Source organism: Protopterus annectens, chromosome 2.part2, assembly GCF_019279795.1.
Source record: "Protopterus annectens isolate FY-2018-M chromosome 2.part2, PAN1.0, whole genome shotgun sequence".
Classification (NCBI taxonomy): Eukaryota; Metazoa; Chordata; order Ceratodontiformes; family Protopteridae; genus Protopterus; species Protopterus annectens.
The window spans coordinates 364,387,761-364,411,363 of record NC_056730.1 but is presented as its reverse complement, the minus strand read 5'-3'; the positions used below and the strand labels follow the sequence as shown (position 1 = coordinate 364,411,363).

Sequence of the window (23,603 nt, the reverse complement as noted above, 5' to 3'; positions counted from 1 at the left end):
CAACAGATCGCTGGGTGCTTCGCATCATATCCAGAGGTTACTAAATTCCCTTTATTGTAACCCCCAAAACCAAAAGCCTCCCCGACGTACCACCCAGTCAAAGGGAGGCAGCTGCTACAGAAATTCAGCAGCTTTTGCAAAAAAGAGCCATCCAACCCGTCCCCCCAGATCAGTTCGGATCGGGGTTTTACTCCAGGTTCTTTCTGGTGCCAAAAAAGACGGGGGACTTGAGATCCATTCTCGATCTCTCTCTCCTGAACCTGGCAGTACCCAAAGAAAAGTTCCGAATGGTCACCTTACAATCTGTTCTCCCCCTATTATGGGAGAACGATTGGATGTGCTCGATAGACCTCAAGGATGCGTACTACCACATCCTAGTGGACAGATGCTCCAGGAGGTTCCTCCGCTTCTGGCTGGGAGCCAGTCACTTTCAGTTCAGGGCCCTTCCCTTCGGTCTCACCTTAGCCCCCAGGGTGTTCACCAAAGTCTTGGCGGTCATAGTGGCCCACCTGAGGCTTCAGGGAATTCAGGTCTTTCCGTACCTGGACGACTGGCTCCTCATCGCCCCAACAAGGCATCTGCTCTGTTCAGGCAGGGATTATTTCCTCAACCTTGCTCCATGTCTAGGGTTGACTATCAACATGACCAAATCCTCTCTAGTCCCTACACAGGTAATAGATTTCATAGGGGCGAGATTGGATTCCAGGATAATGCTTGCCTTCCTGACTCCCGATCGGCTTCAGAACCTGAGGTTGCATGTCCAGGCCATTCTCATACTTCCTGCTCCACCTGCGGAATTGATCCTGAGGGCTCTAGGGTCCATGGCGGCAGCTCTTCCTCTACTGCCCCTAGCCCGCCTAAACATGAGGGTCCTGCAGTGGACCCTCTAAGTACAATGGTCCCTGTCTCGCAACTCCCTGTCCCATCCTATTCCCCTAAGCAGGGCTTGCAGAGGGTCGCTCATGTAGTGGCTCCGGTCCCCGAGTCTCCACACGGGACGACCATTCTCGATGCCTTCCACCGTTGCCACAGTGACCACGGACGCCTCTTGCCTGGGGTGGGGGTGGGGGGCACTATTCAGGCAGAACGGTCCAAGGCACGTGGAACGACACAGAGACCTCTTTGCATATCAATGTCCTAGAGATGAGGGCGGTGCTTTTGACGTTGCAGGCACTTCACAGCCTTCTTCCGATTGGGACTATTGCAGTACAAACGGACAACATGTCAGTGGTCTGGTACATCAACAAACAGGGGGGAATCAGGTCTTATCCTTTTTGTCGCGAGGCCATGAGAGTGTGGGAATGGGCGATTTCCACCAACCGCTTTCTTATTGCAATGCACATTCCGGGACGGTCCAACATCCTAGCAGACAGGCTCAGTCGTTCGATTCTGACTCCGTACGAATGGTCTCTCAATCCTCTAGTAGCAAAACAAATATTTGCCCAATGGGGGCAACCCTGTTGCGATCTTTTTGCCTCTCCTTCAAATACCAAATGCAACAGTTACTTCGCTCTAATCCCCCTCAGGGGGAGTCCCCGAGAGACTCTCTAGTACATGCTTGGCCTCCCGGTCTCCTTTACGCTTACCCTCCTTTGCCCATGATGCTGAAACTCTTACAGAAAGCCAGTCGGCTGGGGAGCAAAATGATCCTCATTGCCCCATTCTGGCCTCGTCAAACATGGTTCCCGTACCTGTGGTCTCACCTAATTCATCCACCATGGATTCTGGATCCACTCCCGGATCTCATTACTCACCCTCTGGGTCTTTCGGCCCCCAACCTGGTCAACCTCAAGCTGACGGCGTGGTTGCTCCAGTTCCACTCCTGATTAGGACTCCCGGAATCTCCTCACCAGTCAAAACCATCCTAGTAGCAGCACATAAACCTTCCACCAGAAGAGTCTACCGAAGCAAGTGGAAACGTTTCTCCATCTGGGTGGAGCACCATCACTTGGATCCTTTCACGGCGCCACTTGCATCGATTTTGGATTTCTTAACTACCCTTTTTCATCAAGGGGCTAGCTGCTCTACAGTCAAGGTACAACTGGCAGCGATTTCGCATTATCATGTAGGGCATGAATCGGGCCCTCTAATTACTTCCAAGCGTTGTAAAGCTTTCCTCAAGGGTACCTTCCTTCTCAGACCTCCGGTCAGGGAGGTAGTACCCCCATGGGATTTGTCTTTGGTTCTCCAAGCCTTGACTAGCCCCCCTTTTGAGCCGGCGGCCACGGTTGATCTTAAATATCTCTCTTGGAAGACTGCCTTCTTGGTGGCCATTACTTCAGCTAAAAGGGTCTCTGAACTTCAGGCTGTATGTGTTAAACCACCGTATTTAACCTTCCATCCAGATAGAGTTTACCTCAGGATCAATCCGTCCTTTCTGCCTAAGGTGTCTTCGTAAGCTAATATTAATCAATCTATTAATCTTCCCGTGTTCTTTCCCCATTACCAGAACAAAGGAGAGTACAAACTGCATTCCTTGGATGTGCACAGACAGTTACGTTTTTATATTCATCAAACTGCTGGTCATAGGCAATCTGACCAGTTGTTTGTCTCCTATGCCAAAACAAGTTTAGGCAAGTCAATTTCTAAAGTTACACTATCACGGTGGATAGCTAGTTGTATCCTCTTAGTGTATCAGAGTTCGGGAAGGCCTGCACCTCAGGGAGTCCGAGCTCATTCTACTAGGGCCGTCGCTACTTCGGCGGCTTTTAAATCTAGGGTTCCCTTAGATGATATTTGTTCCGCAGCCACTTGGGCCTCATCTCATACCTTTATCAGCCATTACAAACTGGATGTTGTCTCCAGAGGTAGGGCGTCCTTTGGCTCTGCAGTGCTCCGGAATGTTCTTCCATAAAGGCCACCCAGGATTCAGGTAGCTGGGGACTCTGTCCCAAAGGTTGCTGACAAATGAAGTTCCTACTTCAGATTAAGAAGTTATGTACTCACCATAACGTTCCATCTGAGTAGGTATCTTCATTTGTCTGCAACCCTCCTTCCCCCTGACCTATAGGATCTGTCTTGGATAAGCCCCTATATATATATATATATATATATATGTACACACACACACACACGGATTTACTTCATAACACTAAAAACTCAAAACACTGAAAATGAGAAAACTTCATAATGTAGAAGACCAAAACACTGAAACTTCAAAACACTGAAAACACATATACATATACTGAGTTTAAACAACATAAATCATAGCACTTTCCACCAAGGCTTGCCCCCCTACTTGCACTTGGTGGAAAGTACTATGATTTTTGTTGTTTAAACTCAGTATATGCATGATATTGTTTTCAGTGTTTTGAGTTTTCAAGATTTTGAAGTTTCATTGTTTTGGTTTCAGTGTTTTGAGTTTCAGTGTTTTGAGCTTTCAGTATTATGAAGTGAATCCATACACACACATACATATGCAGATGTAAGAATATGCTACAAAATTTAGTTCAAGAAGCAATTTACAATGTCAAAACAATGATTGAAACATGGAATTATGCTTAGCAGAGTTTTATGGATACAATTTAGCCATAAGGACAGAGATGGCTTATGCTATAGGGATAGCACCATATTATTATATAGAGAGGTATGAAAACATTAGATGGCAAGTGAGAATAGTTGCAGGAAGGGATATTGTGGTGATCAGACAGAGAAAAAGCGAGAGAGGCATACAGGGGGAAGAGGAGTAGAAAGGAGAAGTGAGAGAAAAATCAAAAGAGAAGAGGGGAAGTGGGATGAATATGAGGCTGTTTAGTATTTGATGTACATGACTGAAGAGTGCTCCTTTCAACTGTGACTTTCTCTGTTTACGGTTATTGTGGGTGTGTTATTGTATTTTCTAAATATTTTCTTATTGATAAAATTAAGTTTTACTCCTGGAACAGGCTGTAGCTGAAAGTGAACCCGTGTGGTTGAGTTTACTTTGCACAAATGAAACAAGCAATCAAACAAAATGCATTCATGGCCCAGTTAAGGGAATAATTTTTACAGAGAGTTTGGTAGACTTTTGCTAGATAACTTGATAGGTTGTAGTGTAATGGGTGGCCTCAGTGAACTATGATGTAAAGAGATCCCCTGGAAGGCTTTTGCCAAGGCACCAGGGGGATAACCTCCTTTTATGTGTGACGATATGTAGTTATTAGTATGATAGAAAGAAGGTTTGGAAGGGAAGCTGTATAGGGCTAGGTGCAACAGGCAAATTCGTTTTCCATTTACTTGGTTCTATGGGAAAAGACCCCACACATGTACACGGACACAGAGTCCAGCTAATGCTTTGTTCACTAGGTTTTTAGGATGATTATTTCAAGCCACTGTGTGAGAGTCAGTAACTGGTTATAATTACATTTGTGTATTCCCAGCACTGCCTTGAAAATGTCTGTCTCAGTTTCTCTTTTAATTCTGCCACAGGATTGGGCTGAATAGGAGGGCTCAATGAGTCTGCAAAAGCTGGGTGCAATCTACAGTATGTAAACCAGCAGTGTAGGCTGCAGAGCTTCATATGCATACTTATTCCTGTTCTGAGTTAAATATAATGACCAAATAAACACAAATGACAAATATCCAAGAGATCAATGCTGAACGTTTAGCAAACTTTGGTTAATCATCCATAAAAAGAACAGAAGAGATGTGAAGATATATGCATGCGAATGAAATGCATTGTATATTTATTAGGCAGCTTTCTTAGAGATACATGCATACCTTGATTATGCAGAAAGAAGGGATAGCTTACTCATCTGCTGCTTTCTTACACTGATGTTAAAGAAAATGACAGAACTTTTAATGCTATAGCAATGCATTCAGTTATATTCTGTTGATTGGAAGACACTAGATCCAGTAATGCTTAGAGAAGACCAGAAGGCTCTCCACTTTCATCAGGGCTTCATTATTACAGACAAATTGTTGCTCTTAACAGTGTGTGTCATTCAAAGATCAATGCTTGTGATGCACTCAATATATAGTGCTGTTGGAGGACTCTACATCTGTGTTCACATAAAGACATTTTACTGAACTTGTAAGTTTCTACTTGGCCCTTCAATTATAAGTAAAAGGCATAGAGAAATCAGAGTATAATTATAGTCTTACGAAATATGTGCAGTGCTGTGTATTAGTAGAAAGCTCTAGAAATTGCTTTGAAATCTTCAGCAAACCTCTCAGCTCCGTGATTCTGAAACAGTGTTGTAATTTTTTTAGATTTACTTGTACCTCATATAGATTTACTGCAGTTGTTAACAAAGATGTAATTATTTTTAGATGTGAGAACTGTGGTTTTAGTGAACCAGTCTGTTGAAAAGCCAGCTGTATTCCAAATAATGTTTGTGGATACATAATTTGTATAATACAACAAAAGCAAACTATTACACTTTCTTTCCATCTGCTGTGATTTTGTACTCCAGCTGCTATGATTTGTAATGCATATTGAATTAATGTGACCTTTAGCAGTACCAGGTTATATATTTGTTGCTTGAAAAGAAAGCCTTCTGCTACTGGATGATGTGCTTACTTGACCCTATGACATGCTTCACTGTGGGCTTTGACACGCTGACTAGAGAGAAAAGCTACCCCTCCCCCCTTTCTAAAATGTTACTTTACATTTTATATGAAGAGAAGTGCTAAAGGGAAGACCAGACTTGATGTCAAATTAATACACAGAGCCTGTGGTGGCTTCATCATGTTTCTTCTCTTAGTGTTTTTAACCTGTCTTCAGCAGACTGTCAAGCCATATCCTCCTGCCTCCACTAAGATGACCTGCCGGTTCCACCAAGTTGAAAGCCTTATGGAGCCATTCATTCCCTTGTGGCACAAGTAGGACAGAAGAGAGTAGGAGTTGTCCTTCTTCACATGTGTGCAACCACACATACCAGTCCTGTGCAGTTCTGGTGCACTACTGTGCTTTGTGAAGATGCTAGAGCTGTGGCCATGCACCTGTGCATGTATGCAATAGCTTATCAACCAATGGACCCCCTCAGTATGGTATGAGTTAGAAGTAGCTGCTCACTCCCATCCTACCTTGCCTGGCTCCCCCAGCAGCTGTGCCAGTAATTGAACATCTTGTGGGTCACAGTCAGGGCTTCATCTCTCTATATTACTGAACCGGACTTCTCTTGAAATGGTGTGTATATGTTAGGGTGTGTAGTCCAGGTTCATCAATATTAGAAGTGAACAAAAAATAGTAACCACCAAGCCAGAGTTTCAAGTAAAAATCTTTAAAGGCACTGTGGTAGTTGTATCATCTTTTCCTGTAAACATATCTCCTTAAAGGCAAAGCAGGTGCTGGATCACTGCAAGTTAATATCTGTTCTTGCAATGTTACTGATAGGGCATGCAAGTGAAAACCAGTGTAGATCACATAAATCCATGTGTATATTTCTGAATTTCATCCCTTACATTATATGGCCTAATTATTGTCCTTGTTTGCTAACAAAGTTATCCAGCTGCTCTCATTGCTGCTTTTCATTTGCAAAAGTGACTTAGAGGAAAATAAAGAAGTAATTATGCAAGAGTAAAAACTCAGTTGTAAAGCGAATTTTGTGTTTGCGTCTAGATCAGAATATAGAATGTAAATGGGGTTTAGCAGAAAAGTCAAGCAGGTGGTCCAATAGTCAATCAGCACGAACATAAACACAAAACAAAATGAGTCAACTATAATCAGGTACTTGAAGAGGCCAGAAGGAGCTAACACACACAGCTACAAATAAGATCACATGCATATATTTAGCGAGATAAATCACATTTATGTTGTATTTTTGTTTTAAAGAGTTAGAAATAGGTGACTATAAGTGAATGATAAAAGTGAGTAGAATTTTGATTAATTAGAACACCAAGTGGGGAGGAATGTCAATGGGATAGACACTGTATATTAAAAGGCCAAAGTCATAGTAAGTGGTAAGTAATAACATGCTTATGTCAAAAAGTAAAAAATGCTATCCAAACTACAGAGGTGTGAGAAATACTAAAGATAAGATAGAGAAATTAAAATCTGGGGCATTGGGAATGTAGTGAGAGTGCAAAAAACACCCCATCAAGTATCGTATGTAAGGCAGCATTCATCAGAAAGCTAAGTTAGACAGTGTAGATTAGGAAGAACATTTAGAATAAGAGGCAAAAATAAGGAAGAATAAAGATGATAAGGAGGCTGGGAGAGGACCTGTGTGCAAGAGAGCAGAAACATGTTAGGATTAGAACCAGTTTAAGAACCAAGTCATGTGTGTCCGATAAGATAAGGGAAGATGAAAAGCCTGATCCGTTTGAAAATGGTTGCATTGGCTTTTACTGTTCTCTGTGGAATTGAGAACATTTTGAAGTATTAATAGTGCAGGACTTTGTGATCTCTGTGTACTAAAGGGAGAGTAAGCAGTGGAAATGAAATGTGTAGAACTTCAGAAGGTATCAGAAAGAAGTGCATGGATAAACAACATATTTTGTGTGGTAAAAATTTTCATGATTCCCTAGTTCAGAACAGTCAGAGCACTAGCACAAAGTACGGCACATAGTGCATGCCTACATGCAAACCAATTTAACAGTGACAATACTAAAGGGCTTCAGTTGTGTTGTATTCATGACATACTGAAACATTAGTGTACATAGTTATGTTGTGTGTACGTGTACTGGAGACTCTGATAATCTGATAGCAATGCATGGCACACTGTACATTTCTATTTATTTTTATTTTATTTTATTTATTCTTTGTTGAGAGGTTAGTTCCTACTAGCCAAATTGGCCTTTCTTCAGCAGAGACACAAGGGGGGTATTAACACTGACCATGGAAAATTTGACTAGAGCACCAGGGAACTTCTACTCTAGTTAAGTGCCATGGGATTTTTTACAGCCACCTGCACTACCACCAACTCGGGCAGGTGAGACCTCATTTTAAAGTCTTATCTGAAGAAAGGAAGAGTTCAGCACTCCTTTTATGGTGCAGTGCAGTGTCAGTACTGGAGTGGGAAGACCAAGTAAAATAAAAAAGGCTACAAACTCTGCTTGGCTTCCAGCAAAATACATACAAAAAAAACAATCAAACCTGAATTAGGATACTGACTGTAGTACAAACAGAAAGACAGGAAGGCATTTGACAGAATACCCCACTCAGGTATTGTTGACAATCTCAAGAGGTTAGGTACAAATCCGTATGTCACTCAGTAGATAGCCAACTGGCTCACAGACAGAACCGTGGAAGTTAGAATCGGGCAGTCCACCTCTACAAAGTGGCCGGTCACAAGTGGATTCCCTCAGGGATCGGTCCTTGGACCGCTCATTATTTGCATTTACTTCTTAGAAGTGAGGGCCAATGTCAGTGGTCTCTGGCTGACTAAATTTGCAGATGATTGCAAATTAGGAGCTGTCATTGAATCTCACACTGACAGAAATATTCTCCAGGAGAGGCTGACACAGACAAACAGCTAATGACAGAGCCATGGACTAAAACTAAACGTCAAGAAATGCATAATAGTATCCTTTGGGAAGTCATCCATCCTTGGTAACTATCATATTGACAACACACTCCTTAGAGTTGACCCATAAGTCAGGGACTTAGGGGCACACATAGATAGTAATCTAGCCTTTGACCATCACGTGTCTGCAGTGGTGAGGAAATCATTCGATGTTGCACAACTTATAAACAAAGGTATGGCATCTAAATACAAGGAAGTCATTGTTCCACTGTATTCGGCATTCATAAGAGCTATCGTTGAGTATGATGCCCCCTTTTGTATGTACCTAACCAGGCATAGCCAACAATTGGAATGTCCACAGAGGTTCCTCACTAAAAGACTACAATGCGTAAGTAAATGTCGTATGCAGACCACCTCAGAACCCCTTTCCTGTATTCTGTCTCCTACAGGCTTTTGAGGGGAGATCTATGCCTGGTATACAGGGCATTGTCAGACCCCACTCTGATGGACCCCTCCGCATAGCCACAAAATAAACAGCACCAGAATTATCCGTTCTAAAGTCTTAAAACTTGTCTGTGGTATAAATGACTGGAGAGGTAGATATGTATCCCAGAGACTACCCCGTCTATGGAACAAATCTCATCCATGTGAAGCAGAGTTCCTCCTTAATCCAATTCAAGTGCAGTTTGGACAATTGGATGGGAAACCAGAAATTCATCTCGGGTTTGGCACCTGTGTCTCTAATGGACACAGGTAAATGGTTCATATCCCAGGCCCATGCTTATACTTGTCAAGCCTGTCTGAATTTGTCAAAGGTTTGGGATGTATGCTAGGCTTAAAAAGGCCCTTGTGGTCGTTAGCCTAGTAAACACCTGTAAACCTATGAAGAGGGGCAGTCTGATGCAGGTCATTAAAGGTGAGGTGTAGGTGGGGAGCACTGCAATGTACTACTGCATGCAGCATCCTGTAGAGTGTTACATTATGTTCAATTTACAACCCAATATTCCTAACCAGAGAAGCATCTTGTAAGAATCTCTCGCCCCTCATTGCATAGTTTGCAGTGCACTGTAATAGAGCATGCAATGGTAATGTGTCTGCACTAAGGTAGGGATGGTCTCTACTTTCATAGCATCATTGTTCTAACTACCAGTCATAAAGACATTCATTTTATCCATGCCTTATTTATCACTGTAGAAGACCTTTATTTTATTTATTTATTTATTTGCAGTTGGTTTACCGGGATAGTCCATTGGGTCACAAAGAACCCGTTTTCAATGGAGTCCTGGGGAGAAAAGCTCCAACACAAGCAGAAGACTACAGGAAGATATTTTGTTACAAATTATTATAGATATAGTTACAATGGCATAGTAAAAACATTTCAAGTACAATGGACTAGTGATTAATATTCATATACTACAATTTACAATATGATAACTGAGATGTCTTTACATCCAGGGTAGGTTTCTCTAAGAGGTGCATGTTATGCATTCAATATCAAAGGCTTAGTACAAATGAGATCAGGATATATGAGTTAGGGGAGTAAAAGAAAAGGAGGGGAGGAGATTATGTGGGGTGAAAGCAAGAGCATTCCCACTGGGAAATTAGATGTGAGTGAAGAGATTTTTTGAATGAAAGGTTGTTTGAGGTGGTGCGGATGGGTGGTGGTAGGGAGTTCCAGAGACGATCTAGACTGTAGGATAGGAGATTTCTTCCTGGGGGATGAGATGGTTTGTACAGTTCTATTAGGTTTTGGGTGGTCTATCAGGGAGGTGCATTTTAAAGGTAGAGGAAAGGGAGAGACAGAGGGAAGGGTTGAAAATTAGCTTGTGTGCAAGAGTAAGTTGTGTATAGGTAAGATGATTGGTCAGTTCCAACCATTTTAGTTTGCGGAGAGATGAACAGTGGTGTGAGGAAGACTTATGGCCAGTAGCAAACTTGGCAATTTTGTTATAGCAAGAGGAGAGTTGTGATTTGAGTGAAGACTGTAGGTTAGTTAGGAGTGGGGCTCCGTAGAGGAGGGAGGGGATGAGAAATGTGGTGGAGAGGGTAATTTTAGTGGATGGTGTAAGATAATGATTTTGTCGGTAGAGCATACCAAGTTTTTTGTGGATTTATTTAATATTTAGTTAAAGATGGGAGCTGAATTTAAGCTGACTATCAAGTTGGACACCTAATAATTTGGCCTCTGATACCGGTTCGATTGGTATGTTACTATGACTAGTGTTAGGGAATGTACTTATATTGTAAGAGGTGGCTTTGGAGGGGGTAAATAGCATTAGTTTGGTTTTAGATGCATTTAGTGCGAGGTGATTTTTTTTCATCCATTGTTCAGTGGTTAAGAATGCATCTTGTGTGAGCTTAAGGAGGGTAGGGATAGAGGTAGCAGAACAGATAATAGTTGAATCATCTGCATACTGGATAATGTTTGTGGAGGGGATGGAGTTGTGGAAGTCGTTTATGAATATATTGAAGAGAAGGGGGCCCAGTATGGATCCTTGGGGAACTCCAGTTGGGGTGTTACAGAATGGGGAGGTGGCTTTTTTCCATTTTACTGCTTGACATCTATTAGATAAGTAGCTAGTGAACCAATTCAGAGAGGAAGGTGATAGGTTAAGCTTAGAGAGTTTGGTTAGGAGTAAATTGTGGGAGATAGTGTCGAAGGCCTTGGAGAGGTCAAGCAGGAGGGTTGAGACAATGTGGCCAGAGTCCCGTGCTTTATTCACAGTTTCCAGAAAGGAGAGAAGGGCGGTCATAGTGCTGCGGCTGGGTCTAAAGCCATGTTGTGTGGGAGTAAGTAGGTTATTGTCTAAGAGATATGGTAGGAGTTGTAAATGGATACACTTTTCCAGGAGTTTAGAGATGGGAGATAGGATAGCGATGGGACGGAAATTGGTAATGTTATTATCGCTGCCACCTTTATGCAAATGTACGATATAAGCCTTTTTCCAGATTTGGGGTACTAAACTTTCTTGACTAGAGCGGTTGATTAGAATACTGATGGGGTAGGCAATGGCTTCGGCAGCTATGCCAAGAAAGTAAGAAGGAATGTTATCAGGGGCGTTAGAGCATGGTTTCAGTTTCTGGAGTTTTTTTATGGTGGATGTGGGTACAGGTTTTAGTATGAATGGTGGAGGCTGTGAGGAGGGGGTATTGGGGGGGTGGTGATGGAGAGGAAATAGGAGGAGAAGTAGAAATGGGGGGTAAAGGATTGGTAGAGGAGGATGGGGATAATGTGGAGGGTGTGGTGGTGTTAGAGGATGTGAATGATGAGGTTAGTTTGGATATGGAATCGATGAAAAAAGTATTGAATTGTGTAGCCAGATCTATGTCTGGAGCATCAGGGTCTGGGCTAGGGTTATCTGTTCTGCTGGAGTTAAGGAGGGTGGAGATGCCTTTCCAAAATTTTTGGGGGTTCATTTTATTTTTGTTTTGGAGTATGGAGAAGTAATTCTGTCTATCCGTGATGATGAGCTTTTTTACTTTGTTCCTAAGTGTTTTGAATTCATTATGAGTGAGGGGAGTCCTGTGTTTTTGGTAACCTGCCCAAGCTTTATCTCTTAGGTGCATGGTTGCTAGTGTGTTTTTTGTTAGCCAAGGAGCAGTTTTATTTTTTATTCTTTTTGTCTTTAAGGGAGCATGGTGGTCTAGGAGGTTTAAGAAGGTTGTATTGAAGTAGGTAACTGCCTGTACCAGGGGTAGAGTTTTTAGAGTATTCCAGTTTATTGCTTTTAGAGAGTTGGAGAAGGTAATGGGATTGAAATGTTTTGTGGTAGTGAGTAGTAATATAAGTGTGTGTAAGTTGTAAGGGTGAGGGGAAATCGATGTGTGAATGTGGGTAAGTGATCACTAAGGGAATTGGGAAAGGTGCCACTATCAGAGAAATAATGAGGGTGGGAGACTAAAATCCAGTCAAGGATGCTACCATTGTAGAGATTTTTTGAGGGCCGGGTTATGGAGTTGATCAGCTGTGAGAAATTGTAGAGGTTGATATTAAGTGGGTTTGTGGGAGATTGTATGTAGGACCAATTGATATTAGTGTCCCCCAAAATTATTGTTTCCATAGTAATGTTGGTAGAAAGCCAGGAGAGGATGTCCTCAAGTGTAGAAGTATTGTCACCAGGAGGGATGTAAAGGGAGGCTATACATATGTGTTTATGTTTGTTAACTTGAAGTAGTGCTAGAAGTAATTTGGCTTTATTAAATTGGGGTGTAGGTTTGTTATAAGGAGTAACTGATAAGGACGATAAGTATTGGAGGGCTACTCCTCCTCTTTTTTTGTGGGTTCTATCTTTTCTAATGGTAGAGTAGTTGGGTGGTATTATTTCAGAATCTTTTATATAGGGTTTTAACCAAGTTTCAGAGATGGACAAGATGTCTGGTTTATTGTGTGTAAGCCAAGCATGGAGATTAGGGAGTTTGTTAGCTATGCTTTGGGCATTTAAAGATGTGAATAATATGGATTTAACTGTTGGGGGGGATGTGGAGGGGCCTGAGTTGGGGTGTATGTCTCCAGATAGTAGTATGGTAGTTAGTTGTAGGATTAAGTTGGAGAGGTGCTTGGTCTATTTGGAGTCAGGGGTGAGATTTATTAGATTTGTGGGGATTTTTTTGGGTGCAGAGGGGATAAGATATTTATAAAGGGTAATAAGTTTGAAGGGGAAGAGAAGGTGGTGTATAGGGTACAGGTATGAAGATATTGGGATGTGTGGGTGTGAGAGAGGTAGGCTAAATGGTTAGTTGTGTGAAAGGGTGGTGAGTGGTTAGTGTTTGTAGGTTGGGTGAGGTAGGAAGTATAGGATATATTGAGAAGTAGTAGTAGTTGGTAAGAGTAGAACTTTGGTTTTGAGATCATAGTGAGACAGGGTACTAAGAGTAGGTTTTTTTATAACTGACTAAGTTGCAAGGGTGCGAGAGCGGTATGTTTTGGGAGGGTCAGGTGAGACTTTAATAGGAGGGAGAGGGGAGTGATGCTTAAATGGGTGGGATTTGGAAGTGGGTGCTTGAAAGAGGAATGGGGTCTAATTGGTTAAGGCTGGATGATGGGTGTGGCTATAAAGGTATAAGTGTAGAGGCACTGGGGGTGGGTGAGATTTGGGGGTAGGGTAGGGGAGCGGAGTGAGCCCGCATGGCGAACGGAGCGGGTAGAGCCAAGGGAAGCTGCAGATGGACGAAAACCAATCAGTGGAGTACTGATAGCTTGAGGTGAGTACAGGGGACAGGGATTTGACAGGATGGAGTGACTTAAATGTAGTAAAAGAAAGAGAATGGAGTTTAATATAGAACTACAAGGGAACGTTAAGAAAACTTAAAGCTTGGTATGTAAGAAGTCAGGAATTGTGGGGATAGGGTGCCTTTTAGTGACCAAAAGCTGAAGGCACACTTGTGGCTCTGCAAGGACAAGTCCCAGTAGTGGGAGGAGAAGGGGAGAGCCCAGTGAAATCGGATGGCTAGAGAAGGAGCAAGTATGGGGGGAACAGAAATGAGAAAGGTTGGTTAGGCTGCTGGCTGTCCTGGCAAGGGGGAGAGCTCAAACCACCTAGCAGGAGCTTTAAACAAATACAATCAGTTATTTAGGGCTAGCAGCAGTTACACATACTTTCTTGTTTTCTTCAGAGGCTATACCTCAGTGAGAAGCTTTGGTCCTATTCCCGTGGTGGGGATGAGGCAGCAGAGTGAGTATATTTTAGTTTTGGATTAGATGTCCAACGAGGCGCAGACACAGTGGGGGTGCAAGACAACAAGCTGGAGAGATTAGATTTAGAGAGAGAAATTGTGATTATAGCAATCAGTAGAAAATATGTAAGCACTCAGCAGAAATAGCAAACAGGCATCAAACATGTGGTATAAACATAAAAACTGATCAGAGAGAAACAATAGAATAAAGGAACTATACCGTTAGCATACAGAATGCAGAATGTATCACAAAAACAGAGCTAAAGGATTAACAGAAACAACTAGCACTTAATACTCAGTAAAACAAGAAAATGCAATGTCTGTCACAAAACCAGTACTGCAAAATTTCAGGGACAACTAGCGCTTATTACACAACAAAACATGAAAAATGCATGTCTGCCACAAAAGCAGTACTGCGACTAGACTGGGTGATATTGCTGTCCCATTGCTAATGTTTCAATAGCTGGATAATGCACATGTGGTGTAAGCAGGATATTCCAGAAGCCATTTAATTAATGAATTGTAGTGCGATTAGTGCTTATAAGCTAAGTGTGGTAGAGCTTCAAGTTATCAGGCTGCGTTTGGTAAAAAATTAACTGATAGCTCTGGCCACTTACTAGTGAAATGCGAATGCAGGTTGGTATTTACAACGTAAAATAACTGGTACACTGCAAAATCATCGGGCTACATTTAGTACAGATATCATGCAGTTTCATTTGCTTTTTCTTTTAGTTTTGCTGTTTTGTTGTTTTATCTTTTATATTTTAAAAAGAAAATCAATGCAGACTGAGTAACTGTTACAAACGCTGACGCAGGTTAGCGTTTACAAAGTACATAAAGCTAGTTCATTATAGGTCTTCTGACTACACTTAGTAGGGTTAACATTGCTGTTTTCAGAGTCTTTAAAATAAAGAATTACACATGAATGCAAACTATTTTACGAATGTAAACAATAGCAGAAACAACTTACTGAGGGTGAGGCCAGGAACGCACAGCAGCCGAGGGTAGAACCAGAATTTAAAGATGGCGCTCTTGGGGCAGCAGAGTGAGTACATTTTAGTTTTGGATTAGATGTCTAACGAGGTGCAGACACAGTGGGGGGTGCAAGACAACAAGTTTCTTGTTTTCTTCAGAGGCTATACCTCAGGGAGAAGCTTTGGTCCTATTCCCATGGTGGGGATGAGGCAGCAGAGTGAGTATATTTTAGTTTTGGATTAGATGTCCAACGAGGCGCAGACACAGTGGGGAGTGCAAGACAACAAGTTTCTTGTTTTCTTCAGAGGCTATACCTCAGGGAGAAGCTTTGGTCCTATTCCCGTTGTGGGGATGAGGCAGCAGAGTTAGTATATTTTAGTTTTGGATTAGATGTCCAACGAGGCACAGACACAGTGGGGGGTGTAAGACAACAAGTTTCTTGTTTTCTTCAGAGGCTATACCTCAGGGAGAAGCTTTGGTCCTATTCCCGTGTTGGGGATGAGGCAGCAGAGTGAGTATATTTTAGTTTTGGATTAGATGTCCAATGAGGCGCAGACACAGTGGGGGGTGCAAGACAACAAGTGAGGGTGAGGCCAGGAATGCACAGCAGCTGAGGGTAGAACCAGAATTTAAAGATGGCGCCCATAGACATTATACAAAATGTGCCATGTCTTTTCCATAATCACCCATTACCATATTGTGAATAGTAGAAATATCATGTAGTTTTGTGAGCCAAGTAATGGTGTCATGACTTGCTGCCTTTGTTCCAGAACCAGATAATGGTGTCATGACACATAACCTTTGATGTCTGCAGCAGCAGCCTTAGCTGTATGGGTTATATCCTGCCAAGGATATAACAGCCGCACAGCTTCCTAAGATTTTTGGCACCTTATATGCACCCATTCCATTAGTCAGCTTGAGCTGAGCTGACTGAAAAACAGGGTTGGACACCAAGCCCTTCAGAGCTTTCTTGCCTTGCCTTTAAAGAGCACTCTTATGCAGGCTTTTATGGATCGACAGCTGGCTTGTGCAGTTGTGCTATGTTTTCTTTGGAAAACCTTCCAATTTATAAAAAAAATGACTGATGCTATCCATGTCATTATTGATCACAGATGAGTCTTAGGTCTGACCTCGTATCCGAGCTGGCAGAGTGAACGACAGCTCCTGAACTCGAGCACATCCCCTCCCAGGGACCCCTGCTACCCATAATCCTCAGATCTCATTTGCTGCAAACAGTGAATAGACTTGTTCTCTGCAGCTCGAGCTCTTCAGTCAGTTAAGTAGCCCTTTTGGGTATTTTTTGAGGTTTTCTCATCTCTTATTATTTCCTTATCAGTGTAGTTAGTTCATTTCATTCTAGTAGTAGATTCCCTCCCCTCCCTTAGCTGATCATTGGTCTGTTAGGTTTTTTCCCACCCTTTTCCCTTCCTTAGTGACTTGCACTCCCTTTCCTTGAGAGAGTGCTTGTGTGTGTGTGTGTGTATGTGTGTGTGTATGTGTGTGTGTATGTGTGTGTGTGTGTGTGTGTGTGTGTGTGTGTGTGTGTGTGTGTGTGTGTGTGTGTGTGTGTGTGTGTGTGTGTGGGATTGTAATTCTTGTCCGTGATTATGTCTGACAAAACCTCTGGTTTCAGGCATTGCTCCTCATACAGTCGGAGGTTAGCCCCTGCCAACATGCATGAGGAGTGCATCTTCTGTCTAGGAGAGCTCCATTTAGAGGTTGAATGTGATATCTGTGCAGGGCTCAACCCAAGGGCTCTCCTAGACCATAGAAACAAGCTTCTGCTAAAAGGGCTTGCTAAAGGGGGTCCTCTGGTCTCAGGCTCCCCTTCCAAAGCCCCTTCGGATCCCAAGAGGAAGTCCTCTTCCTCTCGGGACTCTCCTGCTAAATGGCCAAAGCTCTCAGATCCCTGTTCCCTGGATCTGAGTCCAGCCTCATGGGCATCAGCTGTGGGGTCTTTGGCTCTCAGACCCTCGGCTCCCCAGGTCAGATCCAGTCCTCGGAGACTTGGATCTCCTAGAATCCATCAGATCCATCCTCGGGGTCCTTAGTGCACTTGGATTCAACCAGGCCATCGGATCTGATGGCTTTCTTGGAGCCCATTGTTATAATCGATCCTCTGGCCCCATCCAGAGTTTCAGACCCAAGGTAGTCGAGCGGGTCCTCCTCTAGGGACTGCAGACACTCAACTCATACAGGCCATTCTTCAGTTTCCTCCAGGTCTGCCAGGAGTTTGCTCCCATCTGATATGGACCAGATGATGAGGAGCTTTCACAAAGCCCAAATGGAAGTTGGCTTGCTTGTGTCCCCTAGCCACTTGCTGAGGGGCTCTTCACCCAAGTCAGAACTCCTCTCCTTCTGTCTGACTAATGCGAGTTTGGCTCCCCAGGGTCAGAGCTTGCCTAAGGGGAGGCCATTGGTGTCGGGTAGTGCCCTCACTCCCACACCGCCTGGGTCCCTGGCTGGTTCAGCCCCCTTGCCCTTGGGGCTGGAATTGCCTCAGCCCTGAAAGATCTGTGGGGGTCATCGAGGAGGGGGATCCAGTCTGGAGTTTTTGGACTGTTCCCTTCCATTGGGGGTATCCACCTTGGATAGCTTGGGGTCAATATTGTCCGGGGACGTTGTTACTGTGCCGGGGTCCACCCTTCCACCCCATTCAGTCTTTACTGGCAGGGATGAGGGTGGGGTTTCTTCCATTCCATCTGCCTTCTGGGAAATAGAGAGGACCATCTCTGGTTGGTCGGCAGCCTCTACCTGTGCTCTGGACCCACCCCTGCCTGGTTTCGTTTTGGGTGGTGAGTCTATATCATTGATTTGGAGTCAGACCTCCCAGGAATCACCTTCAGCCTCCTCCGAGTTCTTCCCAGAGCCCATGGTGGAGGAGCCTTCTTGGAAGAGGACGTGCAAGAGGAGGCACCTGGACTCCCCTCAGGAGTCCTTCACTGAGGACACGGATTTTAAGGAAGGGGACAGGTCCCCAGACTACTGTCCGAGGAGGTGTCTCTTGGAAACATACTCGAGCTCCTGAAAGAGCGGGGAGGTTGGTCTTTCCCCACCCATTCTCAGAGGAATCTGTGTTCATGAAGGCATTCGGGGTGGGCCCATCATCCTCTTGGGTGTCTCCCCCCTGCAGATGAGCTAGTCCAGCTCATTGCCAACAGGGTGTGGATGGAGCCGGATACAGTAGAACCGGTCCCCAAGAGAGTGGACAAATTTCTAAGTCCACCGAAAGACAAACCATTTTGGAATAAGGGTGTCCCTGTAGATGCTATTGTGGTTGCCGCAGCCACCAACAAAGAGCTCACAGAACAGAGCTGTACGCTGCATGCCCCTAATAGAGAGTCATGGGCGATTGACCATTTTGGGAAGCACATGTATGCCTTAGCTACCTTCAGACTGAGCAGTACAAATTATATGGCACATATCACATGGCTACAAAGAGACCTGGTGTCGGAGCTTTCCTGTTCCCTTTCAGAGTTGCTGCTTCAGGAGAGCCTTAAACTGTTCTCTCCAAAACTTTCCACTCTCACATCCCTTGTTAATGCCTCAATGAGGTTGATCTCAAATGCAGTTGAGGCCACCTCATGAGCAGCAGGCGCAGGCATTGCTATTAGGTATCATGCCTGGCTTCACCTTTGTGAGTTTGCTGACAACTTCAAATTGTCCTTTACCAATGCCCCGTTTGATGGTTTTGCTTTATTTGGTCCTTCAGTCAAGGAAACACTGGCCCACAGCAACCAGGAGGGAAAGACCTTGTCCGCAGTAGGGATCAAGTTTTCTACTCCCCAACGTTCCTTTTCTAAGATTCAGAGGGGTAGAAAGAAGCTATGGTTCCACAGGGTGCAGTCTTCCTTCCAAAATGCTCCTCAGGAATCCTCTTCTTCCGGCTGGGGAAGGGGATTTGATGGCAGACACTGCCCCAGAGGCAGTGGAGGGCCACAGAATCAGGGCTTCTGAAAACCCTTCTCAGAGAAGCACCCACAGTGCTCCTGAAGCACTGCCCAACTGTCCTGCCCTGAGGGCAGTTGGGGGCCATATCTCCTTGCTCCCCCAAGCTTGGGCTGCTATTAGCTCAGACAAGTGGGTGCTAAGCATTGTGTCCAGGGGATACTTTATACCCTTCGATCACCTCCCTCCAACCCAAAAGTCACTCCCTGATGTCCCACCTTGCCAAAGGGAGATAGCTGTCACAGAGGTTCAAGACCTTGTTCAAAAAGTGCCATCCAGGAGGTCCCAACAGGACAACAAGGATCCGGTACTTACTCTTGCTTCTTTTTAGTACCCAAAAAAACAGGGGATCTGCATCCCATTCTGGACCTCAGCAAGTTGAATTTATCTGTCAAGAAGGTGAAGTTCCGGATAGTCACTGTTCAGTCCATTCTTCTGCTTCTGTGCAAGGATGATTGGATGTGCTAGATAGATCTCAAGGATGCATACTGTCACATAAAAATTGACAGGCACTCCAGGAGATTCCTGCACTTCCAGCTGGGGGGCCAATCATTATCAGTTCAGAGCCCTTCCTTACGCTCTCACCTCAGCCCTCTGGGTGTTCACCAGATGTATGGCGGTGGTAGCAGCCCATCTCCGGCTGCAGGGATTTCAGGTCTTTCCGTACCTGGACGATTGGCTCCTCACAGCTCCCACAAAGCATCTTCTCTGTCTAGCTACAGACTTCACTCTAGGTATATTTCGCAATTTGGACATTACTGTCAACTTTCCCAAGTCACACCTTGCCACATGTCCGAGACTGGAATTCATAGGGGTTCTTCTGGACATGGTGTCAGAGACTGCATCTCTTTCCCTGCGCAGGGTAGACATGATCTGGGAGCAAGTCCTCCTTCTCCTGGATCAGGACAGTGTCCCTGCCCACATGATACTTCAAGTCCTTGGTTCGATAGCAGCAACTATTCAGCTGGTTCCCCTCACCAAGTACCACATGAGGGTACTTCAATAGACCCTTGTGGTACAGTGATTGACTCATCTTTACCCTATATCCATGGCAATATGGATATCTCGAGTATGCCGGCACCACTTAACGTGAGGAGACCTTTTTGTCTTCTGCAACCCCAAGCCACAGTGACCACAGACACCTCCATGTTGGGGTGGGGGGTATTTTCAGGCATGTGATCCCCCTCAGAGACCAAGTTTCACATCAGTGTCCTGGAGATGAGGGATGTCCTGTTGTTGTTGCAAGCCTTTCAGGACTATCTCCTTCTTGGGACTGTAGCAATTCACACAGGCAACATGGCAGTAGTCTGGTACATCACCAAGCAGGAGGGGACATGATCATATCCACTGTGCAGAGAGGCCATGAGAGTGTGGGAGTGGGTGATGTCCTCCAGGTGTTTTCTTCTTGCAATGCATATCCATGGTGATTCCACCGTGTTGGCAGACAAGCTCACCAGATCTATCCTGAGTCCCCATGAGTGGTCCCTGAACCAGTCAGTGGCAAGCCAGATTTTCGACTGCTAGGGTCTTCCATGCTGCAGTCTATTTGCATCCCCTTTCAGTCACATATGCAGCAAATACTTTGCCCTGATCCCCTCACCAGGGGAGTCACCAGGGGATACTATGATTCACGATTGGCTGCTGGGACTTATCTGTGCCTATCCTCCAATGCATTTCATTATCAAAGTTTTGCAGAAAGCCCGTCATTTGAAGGCCCACCTCATCCTCATTGCCCCCTTCTGGCCTCATCAGATCTGGTTCTCCCTCCTCTGGTCTCATCTGAAATATCCACCCTAGGTGTTAGATCCAGCCCAGGATCTCATCTCCCATCCCTGGGGACTTCCTCCCCCCAACCTTCAATCCCTGATGCTGACACTGTGGTACCTCCAATTCCAGTGATTGTCAGTCAGGTTAAGCTGCCTTCTCTGGTAAAAGACATCATTTTGGCATCTCAGAAACCTTCTACTAAAAAGGTATATTCCAGCAAATGGAAGAGGTTCTTTGTTTGGGCTTGTCAGCGGGACATTGATCCTTTTTTCCGCTCCTTTTCCAGACATTTTTTCGTTCCTTTCTTCTCTGTTCCAGCAAGGAGTGAGCTTCTCAATGATTAAGTGTTAGTTGGAGTTGGTGGCTATTTCTAGCTTTCACTTAAGTGATGGTCTCATGTTTTCTTGTACGCTCTGCAAGGCCTTTCTAAAGGGTGTGTTCTTGCTCAGGCCTCCTTTCAAAGATCTGTCTCCTCCTTGGGATCTTACTTTGGTGCTGCAGTCCCTGACACAACCTCCTTTTGAACCTGCCGCGAAGTGTGATATTAAGGTTCTTTCTTGGAAGATGTCATTTTTGGTGGCTATTACCTCTGTCAAGGGGGTTTCTGAATTGCAGGCTTTTTGCATAAAGCCTACCTTCATGACTTTTCACAAAGATAGGGTTTCTGTCAGGACCCATCCTTCATTCATTCCTCAAATATTATAAACAACAAGAAACTGTCTTAACTTACAATATTTACTGTATATACTGTTGATAATCAATATCTTGTTATTGTATTAAAGCGAACAACCTGTAATGTTGTTTACTATTGCTGCAACTTTGTATCTCTATTTATCATGTACATGATGTAGAGCTTTTCTCCCCAGGCATCTGCTGAAAAAGGACCTGCGTCCAGTCAGAATTTCCAGGTAAATAAATAAATACAAATAAAGAGCCTCAGAAACTAACCTTAATCAGGCTATTCAACTTCCTGTCATTTTTTCCCCAATATTTCGAACAAAGGAGAGTACAAACTACATTGTCTGTGGATGTACATAGGCAATTGCATTTCTGTTTGAAGAGGACTGAAAATTTTCGAAAATCAGATCAGCTTCTTGTAGTCTTCTCTCAGGCCAGGAAAGGTAGGGCCATTTCCAAAGTGTCAATTTCATGTTGTTGCATAGCTCACATTTACAAAAACAACCACAGGGATCTCCCCAAGCCTATTAAAGCTCATTCCACTAGGTCGGTGGCTACTTCTGTGCTCCAGCATGTCCTTCCTTGAGACCTCCCAGGGTTATGGATAGCTGGGGACTCTGACCCATCCGTGATCAATAATGGCACTGATAGCGTCAGATAAAGAATTATGTATTTACCATAACTTGAAATCTGTGCTATCCGGTGTCATTATTCATCACGTTCCCATCCTCCGTCCCCCTCCTTCTGGTGACCAGGGGATTCTTGGAGTAATGGTATACTTGGTTCTGCTGTTCCTTAGTGAGGACAGTTTCACTGTCCTGATATTTATCTAGCAAACTCGATCTGAGGATTATGGGTAGCGGGGTTCCTGGGAGGGGAGGAGCTCGAGTTCAGGAGCTGTCGTTCACTCTGCTGGCTCGGATCTGGGGTCAGATCCAAGACCCTTCTGTGATGAATAATGACCATGGATAGCACAGATTCCAAGTTTTAGTAAGTACATAACTCTTTTTTTTATTGCAATTTTCTGTTTAGGAAAATTATTTTTAAGTTGGAAGTTTGTGTTTTAATGGACTGTCCTGAGACTGAAATGTACTTTTAGATGGGAGCACATTGCTTCCTGTGAGTTTCAAAGTTGTTTAAAATAACTGAAAATCATTTTTGTGTGGAGAAATTGTATTTATTTTACTTTTTGGGGCTGACATTGTGTTTTAAAGTTTACTGTGAAAAAAGTGACTTCTAAAGACTTTAAATTTTTACCAGCTCTTGCTACTTGTTTCGCAAGGGAAAGAAGCACCATTTTTGGCTTGACTATGGAACAAACTACTAGTCCCATTGTTAGTCCTTCTTCCAGCCACAAAAAGAAAAAGTTAAGCAAACAGCCTTTGCTACCACAACAGGCTGGCAATTTGCCTCAGCTTCAGGTGGGTGATAGTAGTAATAAACTCCAATGTCAGTTAAAGGACTTCAAGGTAGAAACAAAGTCCAAATAATAACAAGCCAGAAGTTCAACGTTCAAAAAATTTAGTAAATTAGCACAAAGTAACAAGGCAGAGCTTTTGAGTTCAAGACACTTTTTCAATGCACACCATAGACTCTGCAGACTCTTCTTTTAAAAAAAAAACAGCCAATAAAATGTCATATGATCTAAACATATGACCATAAAAGCTTAAAACACACAACAATATAGAATAATACTTATATGAAACAATGTCATAAAACATCACATCTCATTCTTTAAGATTGGTTTTATGCTATTACTGGAATTAAGCCCTGGTAATTTATCAACCCTAAAATATAATACAGTTATATTACATATACTCAGTTTTAGTCACTAAATCTCCACCACGTTCATCTGGAAATACATTTTGCAATATCCTGAACTTAAATTTATATTCTTGACCACAATTGCCAATTTGCCAAGATATTAATCTTGATTTCTCTCTGAATTTCAGAGAGGTGTGCACATATCCTTTCTTTCAACTTCATGTTAGTCTTTCCTATGTAAAAACATTCACATTTAATACAGTTAGAAAAATAGACCACATTTGAAGTCTGACATGTGCCTGACACTTTAAACATAAATACCTTATGGCTTATTGGATGTTCAAAATAGAGCTCTGTATTAATGTTTTTACAATAAATACAATTATAACAAGGAATGGTGCCAGATTTCAT

General features: G+C 43.5%; 1 protein-coding gene across 1 annotated transcript in view; it reads left to right on the top strand.

Moving 5' to 3' along the window:
* Positions 1 to 23,603, top strand: part of SMAP1 (small ArfGAP 1) — a 3,101,511-nt gene that overhangs the window by 1,297,289 nt on the left and 1,780,619 nt on the right. The window lies entirely within an intron of this gene.